This window comes from Eumetopias jubatus, unplaced genomic scaffold (assembly GCF_037043125.1).
Source record: "Eumetopias jubatus isolate StellerSeaLion01/CBP00866 unplaced genomic scaffold, mEumJub1_p1.0 scaffold_7, whole genome shotgun sequence".
NCBI classification, from domain to species: Eukaryota; Metazoa; Chordata; class Mammalia; order Carnivora; family Otariidae; genus Eumetopias; species Eumetopias jubatus.
In genome coordinates this window covers 109,775,016-109,781,456 of record NW_028274813.1, presented here as the reverse complement: position 1 = coordinate 109,781,456, position 6,441 = coordinate 109,775,016, and positions in this window count along the sequence as shown.

The following is a 6,441-nucleotide window of genomic DNA, read 5'->3' as shown; positions in this document are numbered from 1 at the left end:
ACGAACTTGGTGTGTCCACACCGTGAATACTGCTCAGCCGTGGAAATGAATGAAATGTCGCTACACACAATGTGGGTGGATCTCAAGGACAGTATGCAGAGTGAAGAAACCCAATCCGTGTATAGAACATTCCATTTATAGAACACTCTGGAAATGAAAAATGTACAGACATGGAGAACAAATTAGTGGTCACCGGGGATTAAGGATGATGGCGGAAGGTGAGATGTAACTATGAGAGAATGGCACAGGGGAGATCTTTGTGGTGATAGAGTGGTTCTGTATCTTTACTGCAGTGATTACAAGAATTTAGTATTCATAGACATTGCCCCAGTGTCAGTTTCTGGTTTTGACATTGCACTATAGTGATGTAAGATACAACCATCCAGAGACTGGGTGAAGGGCCCATGGGACTTGCCATCTTTGCAACTTCCTGGGAATCTGTAATTATTTCAAAATAAAATGGTATAATTAATTAATTATAGTAACAGATTATAACCCACAGTAAAGAAAGAATCCTTGAGTCTGAACTGATATAAATAAATGAATTAGTAAATGAGAAGGGAAACCTCTTACTTACAGAAGGATTCCAACCAGTAAATATAGAAGGAATGTTGGAATTAGAAAATCACCTATGGCAACCACCACAGCAATACCTGCTTCAGGCAAGGACGGTCCGTGGATGCTAAAATTGGTGAGCAGGCGTGTGATGAGAAACGAAATATTTATGCAGTCTCGAGAAACCTTCTCACAAGATACTTAACACTTTATAAAGGGAAAGAGAATGACTTTGCAGTGGAGAAACTTGGCAGACCCCACCTAAGCCAAGTGATCAAGGCTAAACTCACCAGTGAGGGGACCAATATCATCCCGCCCTTCCTGATACAACGCACTGAGAAGGACCGCATCATCTCTGCGTCAACCTGCCAACATTGCGTAACCTGAGCCTTATCAGGAGGAAACACTATCAGACAAACTCATACCGAAGGGCTGCTGCAAAATAACTGGCTGATTCTCTGCAAAAACGTTAAGGTCGTGAAAAACAAAGAAGGGCCAAGAAACTGCTCCCAGTTAAAGGATCCTATACTAGAGAGACATGGCGATTGAATGCAGGTGGGATCCTAGGTCAGAAGGACATTGGTGGGACAGTCGGTGAAATCTGAAAGAGGTCTATAGATTAGATACTCTTATGGAAATAGTGAATTTCCTAATGTTGACAACCATACTGTGGTTATGTAAGAGAATGTCTTGTTAAATAAACACATGCTGAAGTACTTAGAGGCAAAAATATCTAAACTCACTCCCAAATTTTGTATCGTACATACGCATTTGCACACATACACACGTGTACGTGGAGAGAGAATTATAAAAGAAATTATAAAGCAAATAAACAAGTGTAAAATGTTAACATTTGGGAATGCCTTTGTATCATTTTTGCAACATTTTTTTAACCTGAAAATATTTTTATAAAGTTTAAAAAATAAAAAATTCATAGGAAAAAAGTTAGTGGGACTTTTCACATACGAGAGATTGCTGTTACTCATCTAACTGGCCATTCAAAATGGCCAATTCATATTCCTGTCCTTAAGAATATCACATTCAGGCTGCCCTCCCCCAGGATGGCCAGGGGGGCTGACGTTGCCAACTCGCGTTTTGAGGTTAGAGGAGGAAGGCGAAATGCTGTCCCCCCCTGCCTCCATGGTGCCACCATGGACTTACAAAGCCAGTCCTGGTCCGTCAGGGGTGGGCAAAGGAGATCTTCTGGCTTTCTAGATCTTTCCAACCTCTCTTGCTTTTTCTCTCAAAGCCACTTCCTTCCTGGAGGAACTGAAGGCTGCAGTCAGACATGGCTTGTTTAGGAAGGCAGGGCTCACCCTGTCTCTGGGGGGTCCAGGGAGGGCCTCGGCCAGAGCTGCAGCAGGTCTGTGAACTTCAGTTCTGTTCCTTACAGGGAGCCAGCTGAGGCCTGATGTGGTCTGGGGCTTCTCCTGCCTCCCAGCCTATACTCTCTACATCCCACACAGCTCAGAGCCAGAATCAAGAAGTGAGAGGTCTGATTTTCATTCTGCTTTAAACTAGTTGGGCACCCATGAATAAAACCCTTCACAGCTCTGGATCTCACTTCCTCATCCATTACGTGGAGCCAATGTCTCTTGCTTTGCTTCTCTCAGAGCTGGCTTAGGATGACCTAAAGAAGAGAAGGATCCTCTGGAAACATAACGGTGAAGCTGTAATTTAAACCTTCAGTGGGCAAGGCTCTCTCTGCTCCCGGGGAAGACAAGTTCCACAGATGAAAAAGGGTAGCTTTGGCTGTCTTATGAAATGGATGAACCATCTATTCATCCACCCATCTATTCTTCCTTCCTTCCTTCCTTCCTTCCTTCCTTCCTTCCTTCCTTCCTTCTTTCCTTCCTTCCAGCCATCATCCATCCAGCCATCCATTCATCCTTCCTTCTTTCCTTCATTTCAGCCATCATCCATCCACCCATTTAGCCATCCACCCATCCTTCCATCCATCCATCCATTCTTCCTTCCTTCCTTCCTTCCTTCCTTCCTTCCTTCCTTCCTTCCTTCTTTCTTTCCTTCCTTCCTTCCTTCCTTCCTTCCTTCCTTCCTTCCTTCCTTCCTTCCTTCCTTCTTTCCTTCCTTCCTTCCTTCCTTCCTTCCTTCCTTCCTTCCTTCCTTCCTTCTTTCCTTCCTTCCTTCCTTCCTTCTTTCCTTCCTTCCAGCCATCATCCATCCACCCAACTATCCATCCATCCATCCATTCATCCTTCCTTCTTTCCTTCATTTCAGCCATCATCCATCCACCCATCCTTCCATCCATCATCCATCCATTCTTCCTTCCTTCCTTCCTTCCTTCCTTCCTTCCTTCCTTCCTTCCTTCCTTCCTTCCTTCCAGGCATCAGCCAGCCAGTCAGCCAGCCAGCCATCATCTATCCACCCATCTATCTATTCAACATCGATCCATTTATCATTTCACTCCATCATCCTTGTATCCATCCAGCCATCCAGCCAACACTCATTCATCCATCCCTCTGTCCATTCTTTTTCTCATTTGCCAAGCAGTGCCAGACACTGGGCTGGATTCTGGGGATGAAATGATGAATGAAACCAAATCACGGTGACAGCTTGCAGTCTAAAAGAAGAACAGGGTGTGTAAACTAAAACAGTGCTCTATGTGCTGCTAAGAAGAATATACAAGGTGGTATTGGAACTTGACAGTGGGGATTGAAAGGGGGGGTGAGGGGCAGTGCTACAAAATGGAGTGACCTGAAAAAGAAAGCTGGAGGCACAGCAGTAGAATATGTTACAGGCCAAGGGAGCAGCGGCTGCAAGTTCAAAGCCACAGTGTGGCCTGGAGGAGGGGCTAGGTCCAGTTGGAGAGGAGACTGGGAAGGTGCTATACTGCTGGTGAGGCAGCCAGGCCATAGGGCAGGCAGGGCCCTGGGGCCCATCCCCGGCAATGTCATCCCAGGTCAGCCCTCTGCCACTGGGGGAGCACAGCTTGACTCCCAATCCTCCACGGCATGCCAGAGTAAAACTACTCAGCCCTTGGTGTGTCTGCAGTGATTGGAGGCCCAGGCTGCTCAGCTCCAATTGGGAAAGTAGGGTTGTCAGGGAAGCTGCCAAAGCCACCAGGTCACAGCGGAGGTGGGGCTGGCCAGGGAGGGCAGCACCCAGGAGTCCGGGTGGCCTGCTTAGAATTCTTGGTGGTTCCCTGCTCATTTGCAGGCTGTGGTGGGGCAGGGCCCACGCCCCAGTAAATTGGGGGTTGGCTCCGTTTCTCAGCGACCGCCTGCATGAGGGAAGGCAAGTTCTTTCGATCCCTCAGCCACCGTTCCCCCATCTGGGAGGATCAGGCTCTTCCTGGCTCTGAAATCTCTCTCCGGGGGCCTCATTCTGTGTAGGATGCCTGGTGCTCTGAGTCTTCTCCTGCACAGATGGCCCAGGTGCGGAACATCCCACCGTGAAGTGGCTTGCTTTCTGCCTGGGCCCTCAGATCTCCCTGGGAATGGTAACCCCTTACCCCGTGGGCCATGACCTGCCAGGTCTGTCCCATACCTGGCCCTCCCATGGCTACTGCTCCCCCAGCACCGCCCAGGGGCGACCGAGCAGGCCCGGAGCCAGCATCTGGGAGCAGGGCCCTGGTGGGGACTAGAGTTCGCTGGGACAGAGGCTCCCCAGGGAGTCTAAGCAAGGCCAAAATTCTCAGGGGCAAGAGTTCAGAGGGAGGGGAGAAGGGCATTTCAGGTGAGGCTCAGAGATAGAGTCTGTTGAGCCCACAGCTATGCCAGAGGTCTGCCTGGGCCCTGGGGACCTAGTGTGGAGATTTGAGCTTGATCTCCTAGAATTTATTCTAAACTTCGCTCCTGGCTAAGGCGGCAAATGAAAGCTACACAAATCCTCAGCCAGTAGCTACGGAAACATCCACCATGGCCACCCTCCTGTTGGCCCACCTGCAGGGCCTCCCGTCTGTCACCTCATAACCACCCCATCTTCCGACCACGGGCCTCCCACCAGTGAGCCAGCCACCCTGCAAGGGGCCCCGAGAGGTACCACCCAATGAGAGCTGCCTTCTGTCCGTGTGTGCTCTGCTGGGCTTCCTGTTGGGGCCCAGAGCTGCGGGGTTCCTTCCGTCTCTTCACTCTCCCAGCCTCCTCTGGGCAAGGCCTCAGGTGGTCATCTACACGGCCGGCCAGGCATGTGCTGGGGCTCCAACCGGATCTCCGCATTCGGGTTTCTGATCCGTCCTTGTGCAGTGGCCACCCTGCTCCTGGGAAGCCAGCTTCGGTGTCTGCGGGAACCGTGGTTTCAGACACGTAGTGAGCACTCACTCTGGCCAGCCAGGGTCTGAGTCCTTCCGGTTACTGTGCTGTTTGAACCTGGGCTCCTAATCCCATCTGTGATGGTTGGTGTGCCAGGCCGCAACACCTTGCAACACTGATCTAGGTGTTGCCATTGCATTTTGTAGCTTTCCTTAACATTGGCAATCCCCGTTGATTTTAAGAAAAGGAGAGTATCCTCCTTAACCTGGGTGGGCCAGTCTCAATCAGTTGAAAGGCCTTAAGAGCAACACTGAGGTTTCCCTGAAGAAGACGGAATTCTGGCTGTGGACTGAAGCTTTGGCTTGTGCCTAAGCTTCCATCCTACCCTTCCTGATGGCCCGCCCTACAGATTTCAGACTTCCCAGTCCCCACAATCATGTAAGCTAATTCTTTTATATATACTCGCTCCTACTGGTTCTACCTCTCTGGTAGAACCCTGACTACTACACCAGCTAATAGCCACAGGGCCAATGTCACACCCTTAGTAGGAGGGGGAGCCAGGATTCAAATGTAGGCAGCCCAATTTCTGAACATGGGTTCTTAGCCTCTAGCCCATACTATTTCAACAGTGTTAGCACATTGCCTTCGTCTTGATGAGATTCAGAAAGGTTAAGTAACTCGCCCAAGGTCACACAGCTTATACACAGATGTGCTGGAATTCCAGCCCAGGTTTGTCTGATTCCAGGACCTGAGTACTTTCCAGTATACTCAGTGGTGTGCTGGTAGGCGATTAACAACTGCCTCTCTAGCAACAAGTACATGCATATATGTATTATGAATTTTAGGGCTAGAGAGCATCATAGCACATGACATAAATAATAAAATATACAATACCCTTTATTAGAAATTCCATCTTGTCGATTGATTCTCACAGAATGCTTTCACTGATATTTCCTAAACCCTGGTATCCATCGCAAGTTGTTCTTACAGTTGACAAATGTGTGTAGTTTCTACATGAATGTTAGGTGATATTTTCATTTTCATTAGTGAATTAGATAAAAGTGAAACAAAGAAGACATTTAATCAACAATGACACACACGACTTTTTCGCTGAGTTGGATCATAATTTTGAACTACTGGAAGAATACGTTCAATTTTTTTGTGCTATTTACAATGTCATTGCCACAGACACAGCTTACTTGTAAATTTAATCTACATCATTAACATTGTCATCGTCATTCTAAATCTAGACAATCGTCAAAACAATCGTGCAGCCCGGATGTGTAGCATTTGCCAGTTTCCATGGTGTAACCATTCCCACCAACATGAGGTCCCGAGGAGGGGCTGGAGAGAGATTGCACACCATTACCCAGCATTTCTGCACACGGATGCAAAGCATGTGAACAACCTCAAGAGCGTGGTTCTAAATTGTTATAAAACAAACAGGAAGGAGTTTTTAGTATTCATTCGCTTTGTTTTTGGAATAATTCACTTAATTGTAAATTTATCTGTTAATTTTTAAACAATAACTTTGACGATCAATCAGCTTGTAAGATTTCTAAAGAACAATTAGCTGGCAAACCTGTATGAGCCGTCTCCAGCACACCTAAGTCTACGCTATGCTTTGACCCAACTGCCAGAGCTTCTGCCAATGATTACATGGAACAAACTGTGG